Source organism: Hemiscyllium ocellatum, chromosome 40 (genome assembly GCF_020745735.1).
Source record: "Hemiscyllium ocellatum isolate sHemOce1 chromosome 40, sHemOce1.pat.X.cur, whole genome shotgun sequence".
In the NCBI taxonomy this organism is placed as follows: Eukaryota; Metazoa; Chordata; class Chondrichthyes; order Orectolobiformes; family Hemiscylliidae; genus Hemiscyllium; species Hemiscyllium ocellatum.
The window spans coordinates 9,448,020-9,473,259 of NC_083440.1; positions in this window are offsets into that span (position 1 = coordinate 9,448,020).

Genomic DNA, 25,240 nt, shown 5'->3' on the forward strand with positions numbered 1-25,240 from the left:
TAACTGCATTAAAGTGTCTGTCGAACTTCGCCTGAGTGATAGGGTGAGAGTCAAAGCGAGTTGAGTTAAATTTTAGGTATTGCTTATTATCATTTATTCGTTAATGTAGCCCTCATATGATTATCGTTCTGAGATAATTCACCGCGTGTTTTCTTGAGATTTAATATCGTAATCCGATATCAGTCGTTCATTGAGTCTGGCGCAATGTATTTTTAAGAGTCCAGTTAAGGAATGTTAGAATACAGTGCAATGTGCATTGGATATTTTAATTCGCTTGTGTTGTTGCTGCATGATTTAGCTATCAGTCTGCATTTCGTAATCTATTTAGAAGTTTACTGCTTTGATCACATTTTTTTCCATGGAATTGTTGAAAGCACTTAACTAGACGATTCAGGAAATAAATCAAATTTGAGTTACTCATTACTGAGTATTCAGTGCTTTGTTGTTTAGTAATGCAATTTCTATCACTTTGACATTTGTAGAATTAAAAAATAGCACGGCACACGAGTTTCGGCGCAAAGCGTTTGAATGTTGCATTATAAAATTTTGCATATTTTTTGGTTCTAAGAGATGCATTTCAAAAAGATTGCCAATTCCACATGCAGCGAACTTGATGCCAATAATAATTCTCGCCAGGGAAAACTGCTGCCATTTTGAATGTTCTTCGAGCTATATCGTGGGCATGACAATAATAAATCCTATGATAATGATCTTCCATGCAAATTTGCATCACGTTTTCGGTCAATACTTTACATATTCCTACTTCTCTCACCCTGGTTTTGTCTGTTATTTAAGTCTATGAACTCACTGCACACTTTTATCTTTGATCGATAGTAAGCTAGATGTTTTGAGAGTATGAACACAAAGTATTGCAGAGTGAATACACCAGTTGCAGATATAGTGAGAAATACTGTCTTGGTTTGAGAGGAGAGCATATCCTTTTTGTTTGCATATGAACCTCAAATTTTCATGGATCATTTACAGTGGGGTTTTCACTTCTCCACTATGTGTACCTTGTTCCTGTTTACACATAGCAGCATTTTAGTTCCTTGTTTTCCGTTTTCTTTGGTACTCTTATGTAATTGAGTGTTAGGCGTATTGCATTCTCCAATAGAATTTTCAGTACATCCAAGAACGTAACATTACGTGTCAAAGAGACTAAGAGATGTACAGTCATAGGATATCTAAAATTCTAATCTTCAAAATGTCATACAGATTTATTGATCTGTGACTGACACAGCTGTAGGATTGTTATATATTAGGAGAACAAACATCTTACATTGTCGACTTGATTATGCAGTCCCAGGCTACATTGACATTGAAGCTAGCTATACACACATGTATTTGAGCTCACGTGCACATGTGTGAATTGATGCAGCCACACAATGTAAATTCCGGAAAGAGGTGAAGAAAATATGACGTCTCCTTAACCATACCTTTTGATGTCGTTTAATCTACGGAAAAGTGAAAATAAAGCAATCTTTCACCTTTCTTTTCGGCTGCTTTAGAAAGTTAATGTTTGGAGAACAACCTATGGAGCAATTTGCTTTCTTCATTGTCTTTTACGGCATGTGGAATTAATTGTCAAGTGGTATTATTGTTATAAAACGAATTATTCGAACGTTCTGGGGATCCGGGTTCAAATCCAGCCATAGAATACTGTGGAAATCATATTGAGTAAATATGAGGAAGCATACATCTAAGCCAGTATACCATTTTCCATTGTCTGATAACAAAAACTGACTTCGTTCACAAACATCCTTAAGAAAATGAAACTAATTGATTTGTTTGGACTGGATTTCGTATGAATGAAGAAAAACAACAATGTGGTTGAAACTTAAATTCCACCTGGTCAATCTGGAATGAGTAATAATTGTTCACCTGACGAGTAATGCCCACATCCCGTCACTGAATAAAATATTAAAATGTGACTATGTTTTAACAGGATAATGAATGGCAAATGTTCAGTTGTGTCCTAAGTTTTATGAAATATGTTATATGACATACTTACATAAAATAAAATAAAATGTTCATTTCATTGTGTTATCACAATCAAAGCATAGACATTGACAGGTTAACGATTCTACATAAATGGACCAACCCTGCCTGAATGCACTTTATTAGATCTGCTTGAAATATGACATGGTGGAGGGATATCTGAGCAGATGAAACCGTGAAACAAGCACCTGAGGCAGTTTATACGTGTAATGCAAAATTATGATGTCTAATAATCTGTAGGGCAGCTTATTAGACAGCATTCAGAAGCGTCAGAGTATACAATGAAGGAGGAAGTAGACAAGAAATACAAAACTCGCAATTTTGATCTTGGAACTATGGTGTTAATATTAAGTCCAGTCAAAGATGAACATTTAAAAGCAACAGCTATTGAAGTTCATCAAGTCGGAAGGGAATTCAATGACGTAAACTATTTAATGAGAACTCCACACCGAAATAAATCTCACAGACTGTGCCATGTGATCATGATCAAAAAGTAATTTGGTAGCGAATGAAAGCTAATTGTGACATTATCATGTTTGCAACAAGGAGGAAAGAACCAAGTTGATACAATTCTGAATTTGAAATTCCTCAAATTAAATTGGGCAATGAGGACGTTGTCGAAAATTGAGATAAATTATTCAGTTACATAGAACATAGAACAATACAGCTCAGAACAGGCAATTCAGACCTCGATTTTGGCCAACCCATGAACTATTCTCAGCTCGTCCCCCTACTCTATCCCGACATCATCCATGTGCGTATCCAAGGATTGTTTAAATCTCCCTAATGTGGCTGAGTTAATTACTTTAGCTGGTAGAACATTCCAGGCCCTTCTAACTCTCTGAATAATGAGCCTCCCTCTGACATTTGTCATAAATCTATCATACCTCAATTTGTAGTTTTCCTCCCACGTGCTAGCTGATGTCATCATCCTAGGAAAAAGACTTTCACTGTCTACCCTATCCAATCCTCTGATCGTCTTTTGTGCCTCTATCAAATACTTTCTTAACCTTCTTCTTTGCAATGAGAACATACACAACTCTCTCAGCCTTTTCTCCTAAGACCTTCCCTCTAGACCAGGCAACATCCTCGTAAATCTCCTCAGCAACTTTTCCATTGTTTCGACATCATTACCGAAATATGGCGATCAGAACTGTACACAATATTCCAATTGTGGCCGGACCAGCGTTTGGTAGAATTGCAGTATAACATTGCGGCTCCAGAACACATTCCCACCACAAATGAAACCTAACACACTGTATGCCCTCTGAACAGTGCTATCAACCTGGGTGGCAACTTTCAGGGATTTATGTTCATGAACTCCAAGATCCCCGCACATTCCCACTCACAAGAATCTTTCCAATGACCCAACATTCTGCCTTCCTGTTATTCTTCCCAAAGAGCATCTCTTCACATTTAACTGCATTGATCTCCTTTTGCCTCCTCGCAGACTAATCCTGCAGATTACCTGAGCCCCCCTGCAATCTGTAACATTCTTGCAAACTGTCCACTACTCCAACGACTTCAGTGCCATCTACAAATTTGCTAATCCATCCACCTATACGTGTATCTCCGTCATTTATAAAAATGACAAGAAGTGGTCCCAGAACAGATCCTTGTGCCACACTACAGGTGACAGGAGTGCAGGCTGGATATTTTCAATAAAACACCGCTCGCTGCTTTATTTCAGAAAAATCACTTTCTAATCTAAACTGCAACATTATTCTCAACACCATGCCTCTATATTTTCTCCAGCAGCCTTCCATGTGAAACCTTATCAAAGGCTTTACAGAAAGGAAGCCTTCCAAAGGGAAATCGAAAGGACCAGAAATAGTTTTTATTACTCGATGGGCAGATATGTGGAAATAGGCTCCAAGGTACTAACGTAATTATTTATGATGAAAATATAGGAGATGAAGTACTGATTAGCAACATCTTTGTTGATGTTGGCACAGTTTCAAAAAGTGATTGGGCTCATGCACCAATACAATGTAACGACAGTGAGTTACAGTGACTGGAGCGCACGCATAGGAACGGTGCCAAAACCAGATATTCCCCATTGATTATTTCTCAGTCATTGCAAAATCATTGCCGTTATAAACACTAATGGGTATTAGCTTCTGCGTTTGGAAGACTGTTGAAAAAGTGATTTAAAAAAAAACTTATAATCCAAGTTCGAATTTGCTCAGAGAGTCCTGGTCATAACTTTGTCCGAAAGAGGGAAGACAATTTCAGCTGTTCTGACACGGAATGGACTGCATCAGTTTCGCTTTACAGTGTTTGGTATGAAAAATGCGCCAGACGAATTTCAGAGACTTACTGCTGAGCTTTAGTCACAAATGGAAGCAAAGTTTGGAGGAGTTATCAAAATTGTTCCATCGACTCTGGGAGGTAGGCTCTTTCAGAGAGAATTTACCAAAGTTCCAGTCACCTTCTTGGGCAATGCTTTTGTTCATGGGCAAATGCCCAAGGAGTACTAAAACAAAGATAATTGGGGACTTTCCGATGCTATCAACAATAAGTGCACATCCGTGATTCATGGTATTGAATGGATTTTAACGAAAGTTCGCTCCACTCACTGAAGTGCGAAAGATGGGCAAGAAGTTTCAGTTAACAGCATAGGAACAAATGCATTTGGCAGCCTGAAGGCAACATTAACCATTGTGCCAATGTAAGACAAACCTAATTATGAAAGGCCATTCAAGGTAGCTATCAATATGAGTGATATGTCTGCCGGTGCTGTACTCTTGCAGGAAGAAGGAAAGAAGACAGAAAAGACCTACTGGGTAATTCTCCAGAAAATTGAATATTAATCGCAGAAAAAAAGGACAGTTGTTTAAACTTTAGCCATGGTGTTGGCTTTAAACATTTCTGTGATTATGTTGCCAGAAATTTGTCTGAGACTATCATATGTGCTGTTTGTGAAGAAATGTAAGTGCAGAAATGTCAGACTGTTTTGATGCAGCTTGCGGTCACAATCATTGAATTGAACAACTGTGCTTTTAACTTACGTGATAATTGTCAACAGAGTGTGTATTTGTCTTATTGTGTACAAGCAATTTAAGATTAAGCAGTTTTAAAATGAAGCTATTTTGTGATATTGATTTCACGTTTGAAGAGATAGGTCTGATGAATTCGCTTTTTAAATCCATCTATTCTGTCCTTGGCTTCTTACTCTGAAATGTCGTTGCGTTTTATGGCATGTTTGATTATAGCTCAGAGATAATGCCTTAGGTTAAAAGCATTAAAGTTTTAAAATAAACACTTGGACAAAAAAAAATCAGAGTGACCAGTTCTCCCAACTTTTCTCTGGCATCGTTTCATTTTAGAAAGAAGCTTTGTTTTATCGCTTCTGGGTTAAGGACCAGTTTCATAGAATAGAGTGCTGAATTCTGAATCTCTGTCATCTTTCTCCTCCTCTCTCTCCTGTAAGACCATTAGTTTTTTGTTTTGTTTTTTTTAGAAAGAGCGTTTATGGGGTTTACTGCATCATTTACTTGGGGTCATAACTTGCATTTTTGGACAGATTAAGTAATTCTCTATTGTGTGTTCTCTTTTGTGTTGGGCAATTTGGGAAAACAATTTTTCTTTTCTATTTGAAATTAAGTGATTGGGCCAGCTGTATCGCTCCTGGAATATCCACCACACAAATCTTAACACTACAGCAAATCTCGGCTCTGTGCTGCTTTCTTGACATATTCTGAGGAATTCTCATCTGATCCACAACATAATTAATGCTAGCGCAACCAACGATGCTACTAAACTATAATAAAGAGTGAACACCTTCAACCTCACCTTTAGTTTAATCTCTATGTTTGCTTCTTGCATTCAATTGACAAAGAAAATTTCTCTAGAACTATCCACAATGTCATATATATTTGCAGGCGCTCTCACATTTGATTGTTGTGTGAGTGACGTCTGGTTTTAGACTTCATTTTACTATTTCTCCACTCACAGAACATGACTGCAAAACACCCAAAACATATTGTTTCAGCTGTACTGTCTATTTGGAGTCAACTGGACTTGTCTCAAAAGTATGAAAATCCTGACTTCGATTCCTGCTTCGTCATTCCCACTAATCATTAATTCCAGCCACACATCATTTCTTCAATATCCCGAGCAACACCCGTCTAAGCAATTAAAACCTCCTAGTGGAATCTACACAATGAGACGAGAATATGCTATCCATCTATCTCAGAGACCGGCACATTTGATCGCTTTGAAATCTATAGAGCGAACATTAACTGTTCTATGTCAAATTCATTTGATCTCCCGGCGACCAGGCAGCCCCAGGCCTGAGTGGTAGAGTTTATGAAGGAATGGGCATTGTGAGTTGACATGTCCACCTTTGAAGAACGGTCAGTTGCAAGAAAACATAATTTGGAAGTGGAAGGCAGGAGTTGTAGTGTAGGCAAAAATCTCCTTCCCCCAGAGGCAGGTAGGGCTCTCTAATGCACTTCCTCCAAGCGTATTTGAGGTGAGAAAACTCACAACCTTTACAATGTACTTGGATGGGCAGGCGAAATGCCATAGAAAGCAAGGGTAATGGTATATTGCAGCTTTGTAAGAGTGTAACTGGCAATCTAGTTTTACTCAAATAGCATTAATGTCCCAAAAAGCCTCTTTTGTAATATATTATTGCTTAATTTTTGTGAAAACATATTATCCTCAATTTAGACAAAATCATGTGTTTACTTCTTCAGCACTCAAATTCGTTTATTCCAGTATCCCAGTGTTTGATAAAAGTAGAATGTCATCTGTACACGTTTCCTTTTCATATTTCGTTTCAAATACTTTCTTACAAAGTCCCAGTAAAGCCATTCTTTTCCATCATACATTTAAATATTCTAAACAAAATGGTCGACTTTCTTAGCGAAGTAACGCTTTCATTTTCATTTTACACTTGATCCTTTGTAGTTTCATCCTAAATATAAGAGTCATAACTGTGCTTGTCCAATCCTTAAGATGGAATGCTTACATCCCATGCACTCCCATTTCGTATTCTCGTTGAATTTATGAAGGTGATTGACAAACTTTCCCTTTCGGGAAGCACTCACACTTATCAGTCTTTTTCGCTGCTTCTCCTGCACTCGCAACACTTTGGACTTTAGCATGGATCTTTGACAGCCGATGGAAGCTAAAAATGATGTTGCAACCTGTGGAACTTTTTTTTTAATTCGTGGAACGTGGGCACACTTGGCTGTTCTGCATTCATTGCCCATTATTAGTTTCAGTTGAGAAGGTGGGTGTGAGCTTTTTGTTAAAAATAGTGTGTTGTGGACCATGAAGAAATTAACTCACCTCCTGTCTCCATCTAAACCCATAGTACACAACAAAGGCAATGTGGTTAATTATTCAGCAGTGAATATCGGTTTGCAATCAGTTACTCAAGCATTGAGACCACCTATCGCAGACTCTAATGAGAAGAAGAACTCCATCAAGGCTGTGCACATTTGGTCATGGATGAACGTGCTATCGTTCAAACTGACATCATGTCAGCACCTAATTCCACAATTTCAGTGCAAGATACACATCTGAAGTCATGGTCGAGATAATGGTGCTGGAAAAGCACAGCTGGTCAGGCAACTTCCAAGGAACAGGGGAGACGACGTTTCGAGCCGACTCTCTTGCTCATCGGCTGCTGCCTGACCTGCTGTGCATTTCCATCATCACACTCTCGACTGTAATATCCAGCATCTGTAGTCTGCACTTTCGCTGAAATTGCTCAATTCGCTCAATCCTGCAGATAACTAATTATCCCCTAGCATTGTTCCTTCTGCTACAAAAAGCTTCATTCCTTGCCCGCTTTGCTTCAGTTTATATTCTCCCTATTCTGTCTCGTACCTATCACATCTTTCGTGATTCTCAAGACGTTTAGGCGATATCGCTGCTGTTCTCTGCCTCCGTGGTGTGCACAGACTTTGTGAGGAATTTTTCTCTTTTTGTTTTCTAATGAATATCTAAATCTGCTTGGAACCCTTACTGTCCAATTCAATTTTGCAAAGCCATCTTGCATTGGAGAAAGACATGAGAGACTTGAGAGAGCTGTGTAAATCTAACACCCAGATTGTATTGATGTTCGGGAAAACAAATCTATTCAAGATTGTAATCAATGGATTTTTAATTCACAAGGGATTCCATGGACGTGTCAGCAGTTCAATGTGTGAGTCGTCGTGGGTAGGTCGGAAATAGTAAAATTGAACTGCACTCTTTACAGAGCAGTGGTGATCTCAAGAATAAGTGTGAGGTCGTGGCTCCGAAAATGGATCTGGGATGCATGATTTTATTGCTCATGTATTGTCCTATTGCCTTCGCAAGCAACGAAGCTCAATGTGACAAGCTACACAGGAAATCTTACAGTGGATAGTGAAGAAGGAAATGTGTGGATAATATTCTCAGTCAAAATCTGAATCACCATGCTGAACGGTGCAGACTTCGAAGGAAGCTTGAAGCTCAAGAGTGGGCAGCCATGACGCTCTGTGGACGGTTCAAAGCAGTAAAACTGCACTCCAGTGCAATCTACATGACATGGCATACACACACTCAACTATGATCATCAAAGTTGGGGATCAGTCGTGGTGGAAAGGAGTGTTCAGGACGGCATGGCAGGAACAGCATCAGGCATACTTAAAAATGAGTTCTTCATTTGGTGAATAAACCAAGAGTCATAAACAGCAAGTGGCAGACAGAGCAAAGTGATCCCACAACCTATAGATCATATCTCAGCTCTGCAGTTGTTCCATATCCAATCGTGAATGGTGGTGGACAATTAATCAACTCACCAGATAATAAGTATCCACAAATTTCCCCATCCTCAATGATAGATTTGCACGACACATCAGTGCAAAAGATGAGCCTGATGCATTCACAAGTATTTTAAGTCTGACGTACCAATTGGATGATCCATCTCGTGCTCCTGCATTATTCCCTTACTTCACAGGTGCCAGTTTCCTGCCATTTTGTTTCAGTATCCTTGATATCAAGGAAAGGCTGCAGGCACTCGATATTTCAAATGAGCTCGGATAAATTCAAGCAGAATAGCTGAAGACGTGTGGTCCTGAACCTGTTGCTCCCAGTACAGTTGCATCAACCCGACCATGTGGAAAATTGCCCAGTTATGTTCTGTGCACAAACAGCAGGACAAATTCAACCCGGCCAATTACAGAAAAATCAGTCGACACTCTATTCTCAGTAAAGTGGTGGAAGTGGTCATCGGAAGTGCTGTCAAGTAGCACTTGCTCAACAACAGCCTGTTTAGTGATTTTCAGACTGCGATTCGCGAGAATCAAACAGCTCCTGGCCTCGCTTCAGCTTAGTAAAAACATGGACAAAAAGTGCTCAATTCCACATGTGAGGTGAAGGTGACAGCGCTTGACAACAAGGCTGTTTTTCACCGAGTATGCCATTAAGGGCCCTGGGAAAACTGGAATCAATGTGCATCGGGGGAAACTCTGCTGTTTGGAGTCATAACTGGGTTAAATGAAATTGGCTGTGGTGGCAGAAGGTTATTCATTTCAGGTCCAGAATACCACTGCAGGAGTCCCTCCGGATTGTGTCATTGGCCCAAAAAATCTTCAACTGTTTCATAAAAGACCTTTGTAAGGTTAAAATTGTGGATGCTCGAAAATGATTGCACAACGTTCCGCATCGTTTGCAAATCCGCAGATACTGAAAGTTTCCGTGCTCAAATTTAACAAGATCTGGACAACATCCAGGCTGGGACCGACATGTGGCAAGTAATATTTGTGCCACAGAAATGCCAGACAACCACCATCAACAATAAGAGTCACTCCAACCACAGTCCCTTGATATTCGACGTTAAATCCATGACTGAATACCCCACTCTCAACATTTTTGAGTTTACCACTGACCAGAAACTCAATCGGAATCACGAAATAAACAAAATGTCTCCAAGAGTAGGTCAGGGAATATGGATACTGCGGTGAGTAACTGGACCCCCGACACCCCAAAGTCTATGCACAATCTACAAGGCAAAAGTCAGGAGTGTGATGGAAGACTCCCACTTGCATGGATTGGTGCAATTACAACATAACAGGCTTGACATCATCAAACACAAAGCAATCCGCTTGATTGGTACCCCACCCACAAACATTTAGGCACTCAATCATCTGCACTCACGAGCAGTAGTATGTATTGTCCACAGGATGTACAGCAGAAATTCTCCAAAAACCTTAGACAGCACCATACAGACCTGCGAACATTTCCACCAAGACGGGCAAGGGCAGCATATACTTAAAAGAACCACCAACTGCAAGTACCTCTCCCAGCAACGCATTTTCCTGACTTGGAAATATAACGCTGTTTCTTCACAGCCTTTGTGTGAAATTCCTGGATTCCCTCCCGACCGGCATTGTTGGTCAACCCACAGCAACTGAACTGCGTGGATTCAAGAAGCCAGCTCAGCACCACTTTCTCAAGTGAAAATAAGGATGGTCTATCAATGCTGGATAGCCAGAGAATACCACGTCCCATAAATGAGAAGAAAGGTCAACTGAGCTAAACGATGGTAGGAAATTGAAGGGATTTGAGTATGCCTACTCTTGGAGGTATTTGCGGCCTCTCCTGGCCACTCAGATACAATTGACAGTTGCATGCCTCATCAATAAATCAGATCATTGAAAATGTAAACAAAGTATCATAAATAATCGAAATGATTGCTTCAATCCAATTGGTCCACGCCAACCATTTCAAAAACACAAAACCTCCCATGTTTTTGCGTTTTTAACCCTGTCCCTTCAAACTAATTCTGGTCATGGACTTACCACAATCTCTTTTGAAAGTTGCAACTGTGCCTGCGTTGTGCATTTCTTTTGGCAGTCCATTCCACGGACACGAAAATTTCTGCGCAAAGATTTGGCACTCATGACGTTTTGTGTAACATTCTACTCTCACTTAAATATACATGAAATTTTCTAGGAAACACTCCTCGCTTATCTATGTGCCCTACTGTTTTATAAGCCTCTGTTAGGTCACCACTCAACCTGCGATGTTTAATGAGCCTATTTCTTTTAACTTCAAAACCTTCAATAATAACAACATCGTTCACAGCTCCCGGCTTCACAGAAAAATAAGTGTAAGCAATGAAGACAGGTGTGCTAATCATTTTATTAACCGTTTTATCCAACGGTGATTTAAAATTGGCAGAATTACACAATGGTTAGCATTACTGCCTCAGCATGAATTGCAACTGTCTTTGTGGAGGTTACACATTTTCCCGTGTCTCCGTGGGTTTGCTCCGAGTGCTATTTTTCCTCTCACAATGCAGAGAATTTGAGGAAAGGTGAATTGACCATGTAATGCTGCCCATCGTATTCAGAGATGTGCGGGTTATCTGCATTAGTCAGTGCAAAGTGTCAAGTAATAGGACAGCATATGGGTATGCATAATTTTAATTTTTGAAGGATTGGGTGAAACTGCTGGGCCCTCTGGACAGTCTCCAAACTGTAGGAATTCTATGATTTATCGATTATCAAATCTCCAGGTTTGTTGAACAACATTACTCAGGGCATTACCGTTAATTTGATCTGACCTTTTCTTGTCTGTTTTCAAAAATGCAATACCACACATTGATAAAAAAATTAAACTCTGTCTGCTAGTCATCAGCCCATTGTCACAATCGATCGAGAACACGTTATAAATTGATTCAACAACAACTGCAATGCTCTTTCCAATGAATTATTAACATCAATTGTTGGTGAGCCAGTTGGGAGAATGATGCAGGATAATCATTTTTTTAAAACTAATTTCACTAATTCCTTTGAGGGAAGGCACACTGTTAAATAGAAGATGTCTCTTTTGACTCTGGTGAGTGCTTGTCTGAACCTTTCACGTCGAACAAAATATTTCTCTTCTCTGAAAAAATGGAACGGCCAATGATTCTGCTGATTAAGGAGATCTATTATCCAATTCTTGCAATTATTGGTTTCCCAGGTGAGCCTGGTTTCAAGTTTATATTGTGAACTATGTGTGAATTGCCTGAGAGTTCTAAACCTACTCTGGGAAATCTAGAATATTTCTCGGATCTCAGTGATGCAATGGCAGATTTTACCCCTATTGACGCAGAAATCCTCTGTTCACATTGTACTTGTTTCACTAGGCTGATAATTTTGTTGATGTCACCATAGGTTTGAGGGTTGAAACGTGCGAAACACGACTGAGAAAGTAAATGTAGAGCGGGTGTTTCTTTAGGTTGGGCAATCTGGAAAGAGATCGGTAGGTTTTGAATGGTGGTAGTTTTCATACAGGTATGCAGGAGAGTTACGTATCTGAAAAGGGCGTCAATATCTCAAATTCGAAGCCCAAGTGAATCGTGGAAATCAGAACATTGAATAAACCTAAGGAAGAGGCAAAGCGATTTCAATTGCTTCGGTAGTCAGGATATCACTGCATGTGAAATAATTATAAATATGAATTCCGACTCAGTCTGCAAGAGTAAAGTCCCTACATATCTTTTATTGGGCTGAATCATTCAGCGAAATAAGTCACGCCTTTGAGATTCGCAAAATTCATTTGTAACTATCCAGTTCGTTCTCTTCATTGATCTTTGCAAATTTGAAACCAAGCAATGTTCTGCCCAGTCTTTGACACAATTCCAATGTAGTTGAGAATCCGGAAATAAATATCTGCGAGGTGTTAGTATGACAAATAATCATGACGATTTTGAAGTATTTTGGTGTGTATTTGTATTGTTCAGGCATTAGGTTCAATGGACAAAGTGGTAGAACGTCATATTCGAATAGTTAGCGATGCAATTGAGTGGAGAAGACTTGTTTTTATGAAAGGACCTTTCTCTCTGATGTAGTATTCCCTGATTCAATGACATTTACCGACACTTACGAGAACAGAAATGCAATGTAATCTCATCAAACGTATGTCATTTGGGGTGAGGAGATTTTTTTGGCATTTATAATGCCACGATAAGGAGTTGGTAACTTCCCGCTCTTGGTTTTGACATCTGGATAATCACATGGTTCACAATTAATGCCTATGATAATGTTTTGAATTTTCAAAACATTGAGTGAACATGTCTCTCCTCTTCCTTTCGTACAGCAAACATGATGACTATTGTTGTCCTTCTGCGAGGAAACTGCGGCCTCTCTAAATGTATCTCAGTCTACATGCTTTCCATGGCAGCATCAGACCTGCTGGTTATAATCAATAATGTAATGGTTTATAGCATTCTCATGTATCATTTTCCATTTTCTTTTCTGTCTCAGACCCATATTTGTAAGTTTAACTATTATATGCTCTGTGTTTTGCTCAATTCATCCGTCTGGTTTACAGTCGCCTTTACGTTTGATCGCTTTGTCGTCATCCGCTGTCCAAAGTTTAAGACAAAGTATTGCACTGTGCGAATTTCAGCCACAGTTGTAACAGTGAGCTGTATCCTCATGTGTGTCAAGGATATCCCAGTTTTCTTTGCGTATGAACATGAATATATTATTAAACACGTGAAATGGAACTGCCAGTCAAGTGTGACGTTTTTTTCCTCAATTGCAGGAGTCGTGTACATCTGGTTTTTCAGCATCTGTTTAGTTTGGCTTCCTTTCATTTTAATTGCCTCATTCAACTCATTGACGGTCAGACATATACTCATGAGTAGTAAAGCCCGCAGAGCGCTTCGAGTTCATGCAATCGACAATCAATGTGATCCAGAGATGAAGAATCGAATGAAATCTATTGTTTTACTCTTTGCTATCTCAGGAAGTTTCGTTGTGCTGTGGATGACAACTGTGCTGAACCTTGTAATGAACAGACTGACAAATCCTACTTATTATCGAGGAGATCTTGGAAATCCAGCATATATTGCTGTCGAAACTGGAGCCATGCTGAGGTATTTGAGTTGCTGTTCAAACACGTGCATCTACGCAGTGTCCCAGAGAAAATTCAGAGAAGAACTTGTCAATGTTTTGAAATGGCCCTGTGCATTCATTTTAAAGCGGTCAGAAATGAAAGGAAGGCAGCGGAGAATACCTGGATTTGAATTTCCGTCATGCTCTGTATGAAGCTTTGACTTTTTTGTCATACCAGCATAAAGGTTATTAATTTGTAGAAAAGAAAAAAAAAATCAGTGTCCCCGTTCAACTTTTCATCTTGCACAAGACTGTGACGCTTGTGTTATTACAAATTTCATTGACCTAGTCATTGTAGGGAAAATAACAATATTTCTCCATCGTATGTAAACGGTTCTATACAAAGTGGAACAGTGCAAACGTCCTCACAATAAATTAAGAACAGATTGTAGACCCTGAGTATTTCTTCATTGAAATATAAGTGTAGGAGATATTTGCAGTTTCACATAATTTTACATGTATTTCATCGCACAAACTATTCAATTGTATTCAAAACGTACTTCATTTTCACATTGCGTTAAAAATACAGACAAAAATAAATGTAAAAGTAAATGCTTCACTGCCACTCCAGGGAAATGCGTGGAAATGCTACTAATTAACTGGTCCAATATAATAGCATGCATTAAACACACACCGGCAAAGGAAAATGAAGACAAACCAATTTGCCCACAAGCAATCGCATTACCAGGAGCCGAAACAGGTTCACGGGCTTCCTTGTCTAGCCCAAAGGCCCCAAAAACTGCACAAAGCCGAAACTATAAAACTTATTTCAGTGTGAGCTTCACCCTAAATATTCTGATTGTTTGTGTCGTTCCACTTTTGCTTAAAAATCAAGACATCACATGTGTATTCCTTCTTTGGCTTTGATATAAACTCCTGCAGTTCGATCTTAACTCTTCATAAAAGAAAACCCGTCAGCATCTACTTCTGAAAGCAAGAGTATCGTCACAATACACCCCAAACTCCACCCCGCAAAAATGAATCATCAATATGCGGATGGCTTTACTTTTAAACGCATCTAAGTTGAGTCTATCAATGCACCACAACACCTATACATTAAGTTCACTCTAAGCAGGCAAACATTCACTACGGCAACCCTATTCAGTAAATGTCGCTATCACACTGCCCACTTCAGCCTTCAGTCATGACATTCACGACAGCACATCATCCCTGAAGTTCATTTTTTTCCTTATATGTGTATAATTTTCAAATGGAATGAAAGCAATAATTATACCATATCAACTGTTTGGCATTTATAATTACTCAAAATAAAATTTAAGGGGTAAAGATTAGGATATGCAATTGTTTCCCACTTGACCCTGGTTTAATACATGTTTAACGTTGTCAAAAAGATTTGTAGCTCAGTTTGTGGATGTTATAAATATTGAAATGTTGCCACGAAAACACCAAACTCAAGATCTGCTTCTCAATTGTGGAATATTTCTGTTAATGGTTACACAATTTTGTGGAAAAATCCAGTAGACCTTTCAATTGTCTCATCCTTGTCTTGCAAGTCTACACCTCTGACATCGACATTTCTTGCTTCTATACTCACCTTAATTAGCATTTCATAATTAAAGTGTGCCTATCACTGGGGCATTCCTTAAGACAGCATTGAAGTAGTAAAATTCCTTAATTCACTAAAATGTTCTGGACTTCTTCAACAAGCTGTCCATAAAGCAACCACACTGCTAAAACTGGAACAAAAATCTAATAAGTCCAAACCAACACAGGAATTGCAGTACGCCAACTTTCATCAATGACATGCAATATATCCAATAAGCTTTGTTTCCCCATCTCATGGGACCAGCGGCCCATGTTCAAAAGCATTGCAAAAGAATTTGTCTCGTGCCTTTGAGAACTCACGCTGAGTCAGATTTGTCATCAACACTGCCTCCTGAAGTTCACTGAATATTACCCATAGATGTTTTAAATGTTCCTCCCTTGTGAGACTAAAAATGACCAGATCTACACAACTGAATAATTCTGAAATGGTTTTATTGTTTCGTTTTTGAAAAGTGGCTTGGTCAGTTTTCATGTCAGACTCGATGACATTACGATAGTACAGCCAAATAGGTTTAAGAAATCATCTTATTAATGTCTTGAAGGTACTAAAGGTGAAGAGAGGTTTCATAAGGTAAAATTTCCCTTGGTTAAGTATTCTAGAATGAGTTACACACTTCGAGAATTAGGGACAGAGCGCTCAGAAAAGATATTCCAACGCAATTCTACACACTAATAAAAATGTATATTGGATCAATTGCTCATTTTACATCGGAGTTAAATACTGTAGCAATGCAATATTATCAAGATAGATGGGCCAAATTAAGTACACACATCGGACTGAATCTCATTAAATGGCAGAACACGCTCTTGGGTCGAAATGCCCTTCTTTGGTTCTTAAGTTCTTATGTTACTTGCACAGTGTATATGTTTAAAGTCAGATCAGTGACAGTCTGATTCAATGATAAAGGATGGTCGAGGGATTACACATGGTATTTTGCAAATCACCTCAAGTGTATTCTCATTTATGTCATGATTTGATGGGTAACTATCTAAATAAATTTTCATTGCTTGATTGATTAAAAGTGCTGCTTATATGTGCATATTGGAAAGAGTCTGCACCTTTTTTTTCACACATGACAGACCTCGTCCATTTTTGTGTGACGATGTGCAGTTAAATATAAGATGTATCCATGAGACTGATGTACAGTGTTCCTGAGTCTGTCACGTCAAACAGAACTTACATCTTCATAGAAATATAGAAAAGGCGCATCGTCGACTGATTAAGGAGATGTATTAACCAATTCTTGCACTTTTCATAATCCCTAATGAGTCCTTTTTTTTAAGCCAATTCTCAGATGTCAGTGATGCTTTCACTGGTGTTTCACCTACTCATTCATCAACCACCTATCCACATGGTTATGTCTCATTGAAGTCGTAATCGTGCTGATTTTGTCATAATTTTGAGATCTGCAAAATGGTAAATTTGATTGGCAGAATAGGCAAGTTATTTCCTCAATGTCCGAGTCAAGTGCGGAAGGTCATTCGAATGAGATAAAGTGGACGAGGTACGAAACAGATTCCTGAAGAAATTGCCTCTCACAATCAATTGTAAATGCGTGAATTTCAATGCCTCAAGCGTGTAGTGGACGCTTTTATTCTGTCCTTGGCTTTTGACTCAGAGATGTCGTAAAAGCAGCAGGTCCGCAATGTCTGGGTTTGGATGGGTTTTATTATAGATATCAGATACTTCCCCAGGTAAAGGGCTTTAAAGTTTTCAAAGAAGCACTTGTGCAATGAAAGGAGAATGACCAGTTCTCCCAACTGGTCCAAGGAGCAGTTCAGTGGAAGAAAGTGTTCCATTCTGGATCTCTGCCAACTCTCTCCACCGCTCCCTCCTGCAAAACTCTGTTTGATTTTACTATTCTTTTTGCCTAGGGATGTTTACGCGAATTATTGTATGAATTTGGAGAAGCCTCATTAAGTTGGGGTAATCAGTTGGTTTTCTGGACAGCATGGTTTATTCTGTATTCTGTTCTCCATTGTGTTGCATTAGTTAATCTTGGAAAATAATGCTGTTTTGTTGAAAACTACGTAGTCTGGCCAACTGTATCTCTCCTGGAATATCCAACTCACACCTGCTTACAACAATGAGCAAAGCTATGGTACTTTCTTCGTTCTTGACATATTTTGAGGAAGTTTGGTGTGGTCCATAACATAATCAATGGTAGCACAACCAACAATGCTCCCAACCTGTAATAAAGAAGCAACAACTTCAAAGTCAGCTTAAGTTTAAGCTCTCTGGATCTGTTTCTTGCGTCAATTGATGAAGAAAACGTCTTCAGAATTGTTCTCATTGTCATATATATTTGCAGGTGCTCTCACATTTGCTTATCGTGTGAGTGACGTCTAATTTTACACTTCACTTCACCATTTCTCCGTTCACCATACACGATTGTATAACACGCTGAAAATACTGTTGCAACCGTACTGTCTATTTGGTGTCAACTGGAAGTGTCAACAGCGTCGTAAAACCTGACTTCGAATCCTTCTTCATAATTTCTAGGAAAAATTCAGTGCTAGCCAAACATTGTTTCTTGAATATCCTTACCCCACCCACCCCCCCACCGCCGACTCCCCCCCCACCCGTCTAAACAATGAGAATGTCCATTTGAAATTTCCTGAATGAAATGAATATATACTAACCATCGATCTCAAAGATTGGCACTATACATCCATTTGACGTGTGTTGGAAAATGCATTATATCACTAGGTGGCATGATACCCTCAGGCCTGATTCGTGGAATTTATGAACGGCATGGTCAGTGTAGTTGACATGCTCCCTTTATAGAAGGGTCACTTGTAAGGGTACATAACTTGGAAATGTGAGGCAGGGGTTTTAGTGGGGATGTAAGGAAAAATCTTCTTACCAGAAGCAGGTGGGAGTCAGTAATGCATTTCCGTGAAGTGTGTTTGTGGCGAGAAATCTCACAACCTTTCCAGAGTACTTGGAGATCAGACAAAGTGCAATAGCATGCAATGCCAATGGCCTATCGCAGCAAATTTGTACGACAGTATATTTTTCCTGGTATTGTACTGATGTACCAAGGAACTTCTTTTGTACTGTATCATTGCATAATTGTTTTGAAAATACATTATCCTGAATTTGGACAAACTCATTTATTGAAATCTTCAACACTAACGAAAGTTGTTTCTTTCAACCTCGCAGTTGTAGATAAAAATCGAATGTAATCGATATATCTTTCCTTCTCAGTTTTCTTTTCAGATGCTTTCTGACAAAGCCGTTGATTTCCACCACACATCTCAGTATTCTGATCAAGATGCTCGGGATTGTTACAGAAGAAACACTTTGATTTTCAATTTTCCCTTGTCCATTTGTAGTTTCCTTCTGACATGTAAGAGACAAAATTGGGCCTGTCCACTCTTTACGATGGATGCTTACATCCATTGCACTCCCATTGCCTATTCCCTTTGAATTCATGAAGATGACTGAAAATGTTTTCCCTTTCGGGAACAACTCATAATAATCATTTTTTTTTCGCTACTTCTCCTGCACTTGCAACACTTTAGACTTCAAAATGAACGTCTGATTTTTGATGGGAAAAAAGAGACTGTTGAAACTTGTGGAAAGTTTTTTGTTTAATTCACTCGTAGAACGTGAGCACACGTGGCTGGTCAGCTTTCATTGTTCGTTATTAGTTGCCGTTGAGAAGGTGACGGTGAGCTGCTTCTTTAAAACAGCATGGTGTGGACCATGGAGATATGAACTCATTTCCTGTCTCCTTCAAAACCAACATTACAAAACAAAGGTTTTGTGTTTTATTCTGCAGCGGAGAATACGGGTTTGCAATCAGGTATTGAAGCATTGAACCTCCTATCATAGACTCGAAAGAGAGCAAGAGCTCCCTCATGGCTGTGCACAATTGTTCATGGCTGCATGTATTGCCATTCAAATTGCAATCATGTCAGCACATAATTACACAATAAACGGAGGTTACAGTCCCAGGTACATATCTAAATTCGTGGTCGACGGTATGATGCTGGAAAAGCACGGCAGGTCACCAAGCATTCGTGTAGCAGTGGAGTCGACGTTTACGTCGACTCTCTTGTTCCTCCGATGCTACATGACCTGCTGTGCTTTTACAGCACCACACTCTGAATTCTCATCTGCAGCATCTGCAGAACTTACTTTAGGCTACATTTATGCATTTACTCAATCCAACAGGTAACTAATTATCCCGAGGCATTATTCCTTCTGGTACAATAAGCTGCTTTCCTCACCTTCGTCGCTTCAGTTTAACTTGTTCCTCTTCTGTCTCGTACCTACCACATCTTTCATGTTTCTCAAGGCCTTTTTGGGAGATCGCTGTTGTTCTCCGCCTTCGAAGTGTGCACAGACGTTGTGAGCAATTTTGCTCTTTTCGTTTTATTATGAATATAGAAAATCACTTGGAAACCTTACTGTCCCATTCAATTTTACAAAGCGATCTGCCATTGGAGACAGATAAGGTGAGTGTTTGTTTTCTCTCAGAGAATTGTGAGAGCTACGTAAACCTAATTCCCAGAGTATAGTGGTGATTGGGAAACCAAATACATTCAAGGCTAAGATCAATGAACTTTTAATTCGCAAAAGATTCCACAGACACGTCAGTGGTTCAGTTGTGTGAGTCGTCGTGGGAAATCCGAAAATAGTAAAATTGAACTGTGCTCTTATCAGATCAGTAGTGGTCTAAAGTCTCAAAGTGAGCTAGAGGCTCCGAAAATGTTTCTGGAACTCACCGTTCAATGCTCATGTGTTCTCCTTTCACCTTTTCCATGCAATATTGCTCAATGTGACAAGACACACAGGAATTCTTTCAGTGGATAATGAGGAAGGAATGTTTGGATAATATTCTCAATCGAAAACCGAACAATGACAGTTATCATCCCAGAGAGTCATAGGAATAATACCACATTTAGAAGAGTGAGGCAGAGAGACAATTACAGGTTATGTAACCGCGTTGTGACCATATGTCAAGCAAGAGACAAGTATAAGGGCCCGGGACCTTCAAACAGAAGTGCAGCCTGAACAAGAATTGTACTATCGCTTCTTCCATCACCACAAATTGCAAAACAGCTTCGCAGTTAGAAAGAGGCGATCGCCTCGAGATCTTGATCACTCAACAAACCAGATTCCAGAGTGAAGTTTTGGGGACGGGTTCGAATCTCGCATGATAGATGGTGGAGTTTGAATTGAACAAAAAATAAATCTGGAATTAACAGTCAACTGATGACCATGAAACCATTGTTAACGCCATCTGGCTGATTAAATTCCTTTACCAAGGATATCTGGCATTCTTACCTGTCCTGACACACATATGACTCCAGAGTCACAGCAATGTGGTTAATTTACAACAGCCCTCTGAAAGGTACTCGGTTGTATAAATCAGTATAAAGTCACTTCAATGAAAGTAAAACATATGGACAACCTGGCATCGACCTTGGAACCGGAAAGGACAACAGCAAAAACAGAAACACGCCTGTCTACCGTGCAAAGTCCTCCTTACCACCATCTGTGGACTGGTGTCGAATGTGCTGGAGCTGTCTCACAGGTTCGTAAAGCAACAGCCTGACATAGACATTTGCTCAGTAACATACCTAATATATAACATTCCTTACACCAAAGACACCATCCCTGTATTTTTCTATCTCACTGCTAGGACAGCCTCAGCAAAGGTGACGGTATGTGGTATACAGTCGGGCAGGAGTTGCCCTGGGGATCCTTTACATCACCTCTGCATCCCATGAAGTCTCATGCCTTCAGGCTAAATACAGGAGAGGTGATGTTTTACTGGTGACCACGTAACGTCATTTTTCGGCTGATGACTAAGTATTCCTCTTTGTGCAATCAGATTTGTAAGAAGGTCTGAGGATTTCAAGGGCGCAAGGTCGGGGATTTCAATTTACACCACCAAAGGTTGATGTGCAACAGCATTAATGATCGAGATGGCTGCATCCTAAAGGGTAAAACTGCAAGACTGGGCCTGCAGCAGCTGGTGTAGGAACCAACAAAAGAAAAACCATCCATGACCGTATCCTAACCATTCTGACAATGACATGGTGAAAGTAACAAACACACTGTCCTTGTGGAGACAAATTTCCACGTTCGCATGGAGAATCACCATGCTGAATAGGACATTCTATGAACTGATTTGGTAACTCAAGACCAGACATCCATGCTGCGCTCTGGGCCATTAAATACAGCAGAGCTGTACTTCAGCACAAGCAACACCGTCATGGAATGGCATATCCCCCACTCAACCGTTATCAGCAAGGTTGCGGACAACCCTGGTTGAATTGAGTGTGCAGGAGGTCATGCCAGTCTCAGCAGCAGGCACACTCAAAAATGTGGGTAAATCCTTGTGAAGCTACCAAACAGGATTACGTATGTGAGAAACGGCATAAACAGCAAGTGATAAGCAATATAAAGTGATCCCACAACAAACGGATCAGCTCTAAGTTCTGCTGTCCTTCCACATCCAGTCGTGAATAGTGGTTGACAATTCAACAACTCACCAGAGGAGGAGTGTCCACAAATATGCTCTTCATCAATGATAGTTGTGCCCAATATCAGTGCATTCGATGAAGCTGATGCATTTGCAGAAGTCTTCAGTCAGACCTGCCGAGTGGATGATCCAACTTGGGTACCTGCCTGGTCCCGAGCATCATCGGTACAAGCTTCCAGTCAATTTGATTCACTTCAGGTGGTATCAACGAAGTATGCAGGCACTGGATACTGATAAATTAAAGCAAAATTACTGAAGACGTATGTTCCTGAACTGACTGCTCCTTAGCCAAGCTCTTCCAGTATAGTTGCACCACTTGCATTTACCCGGATGGGTGAAACATTGACAAGTGACGTTCTGAGCACAAAAAACACAAATCCAAATCAGCCCATTACCGCTCAATCAGTCTAATCTCTATCATCAGCAAAGTGATGTAAGGAGGTTTTCAAAAGTGCTCTCAAGCAGCACCTGTTCAGCAACAATTTGCTCAGTGGGGATTCGCCAGGGTCAGTCAGCTTCTGACTTTGTTTCAGCCTTGGTGCAAAAATGGGCAAAAAGCACATTTCCACAGGTGAGGTGATGGTGACAGCTCTTGACATTAAGGATATATTTGACCGAGTACAGCATCAAAGAGACCTTGGAAAACTGGAAACTATGGATATCAGGGGAAAGTCTCTGCTGATGAGAGTCATAACAGGCACAATGGAGGTTTTTCGTGGTTGTGGAGTATCACTCATCTCAGTTCCAGGACATGTAAGCAGGAAATTCTCAGGGCGAGGTCCTAAGCCCCAAAATCTTCAACAGCTTTCTTAAAGACTTTTGCGACTCCTCAAATACTGAAGCAATCCGTGCCCAAGTGTAAATGACCTGGACAGCATCCAGGCTTGAGCTGACCTGTGGCAAGTAACATGCGTTTCACACAAGCGACAAATAATGACCATCACCAGTGAGAGGCACTCCAGCCACCGCCCCTTGACTTTCAAAGTTATTACCCCCACTGAATCCCCCACTGTCAAAATACTGACCAGAAACTCACCGGACTCACCACATAAACACAGTGTCTACTTTAGCAGATCAGGGATGAGGGATACTGCGGCGAGTAACTGACCTCCTCATACCCAAAAGTGTATTCACAAACTCCAAGGCAAAAGTGAGGGGTCTGATAGCATACTCCCCACTTACCTGGATAGGTGCAACTTCAACAAAATGTAACATGCTTGACATCATCCAAGACAAATCAACCCGCTTGATTGGCACCCCACCTACAAACATTCAGTCCCTCAATTTCCGGCACTCAGTAGCAGTAGCGTGTACTATCTACAAATGCACAGCAGAAAGTCTCCAAAAAAATCCTTACACAACACCATCCAAACTTACGACTCCTTCCACCTGGAAGGACAACGGCTGCATGTACTTGAGAAAACCTTACAAGTTCTCGTCCAAGCGACACACCATCCTGACTTGGAAATACAGCCCTGTTCCTTCACCGTCGTGATGTTAAATTCCTGGATTTCCCACCCTCCTGGCATTGTGGGTTAATCCACAGGAAGTGGTCTGCAGGGATTCAAGACGCCAGCTCACCACCACGTTCTTCAGGGCAAATAGGGATGACTTATCAATGCTGGACAGCCTGTGAAGCCCATTTCCCACAAACGAATAAATAAAATCAAGTTAGCTGACTAATGATGGACAAGTGAAGGGTTTTTCAGCATGACCACTCAAATCAAGCTTTGACTTGGTGGTATCAGCGTCATGTCCTGGCAACCTTTGTGCAATTCACAGTTGCACTCTTCATCGCCAAATAAAGTTATTCAATATCTAAACGGAGTCCAATTATCATAAATCTTTGAAATGAATAGTTAAGGACAACTGGCGCATGCCAACTGTGTTCGCAAACACAACTCGTCCCATTTGCTTGCATTTTCTCCATATCCCTTCAACCTATTCCTGATGACGTCCTTACCCAATTGACTTTTTAAAATTCTGATTGTGTAGGCATTCAGCATGTGTTTTGGCAGTTCATAACACCGACAAGGAAATTTCTGTGGAAAGAGATGGCTCCCATATTTTTAAACAATATACTTTCAATTAAAAACATAACCCTTTATCTGGGGAAACAATCCTCGCTTATATATGCCTCTCATGACTTGATAAACCTCTGTTGGGTCAACACTCAACCTGTTATGCTAAACGAGTCTTTTTAATTACTTCAAAGTCTTCAATAATAGCAAGATACTTGTAAATTATTTCTCAAACCTCTCCAAATTAATAATATTCTTCCAACAACAGTGCAGTCAGAACTGCATAGAGTATGACAGAAGTGGATTTAACAATGTTCTCTGCAAGGCTGGCTAGACTCGCAACTCTTATGTTCAAAGGTTGAAAGTGTAAACAATGACAGCAGGAGCGCTAAACGTTCCGTTCGCTACTTAATCCTATCATGATATAAACTGCACAGAATTAAACACAGGATTGCTCAGTGGTTAGCATTTCTGTCTCACACCACCAAGGACTCAAGGCCGATTCCAGCCTTGAACGACTGTCTGTGTTTAGTCTTCACATGTTCCCAGTGTTCGGGTGGGTTTACTCTGGTTGCTCCCTTTTCTCCCACAATCCAGAGACATTCAGGCTCAGTTGATTGGCCATGCTAACTTGCGCATAGTGTTCAAAGATATGTGTGTTAGATGCATTAGTCTGTGTAAAATGTCGAATAATGGGGCAGGGGGATTTGTCTGTCCAGGTTACTTGGCAGGATTCGTGTGGACTTGTTTGGCCAACTGGTCGTTCCAATTCTGTGGGAATTCTATGATTTATAGATTATTGCATCTGTTCAACAACACTATTCAGGGCATTACAATTAATTATATCAGTCTGATCTCCATCAGCCAGTCGTCAGCCTATTGTTCCAATTCATCAAAAACTCTTAACAAATCGATTCAACAATAATTTCAATGCGCCTTCAAATAAATGAGCAAAAACAACTGCTGGCGAATTTATCTGTGAGAAGCTTGCATCCAAATGTTTTTTTTAATTAAAAACTTCATTAATTCCTTTGAGGGATGAAGTGTAGTTAAATAGAAGATGTCTCTTCAGTCACTAGCGAGCACTTGTCTGAGTCTCTCACGTCGAACAAGGCATATCACTCTTCAGAAAAATGGAACTGTCGATGATTCTGCTGATAAAGGAGATTTATTATCCAATTCTTGTCACCATCGCTTTCCCTGGTGAGCGTGGTTTAAAGTATCTATTGTGAATCTGTGTGAATTGCCTCAGACTTCCAAGCCGACTCTGGCTAAGCGA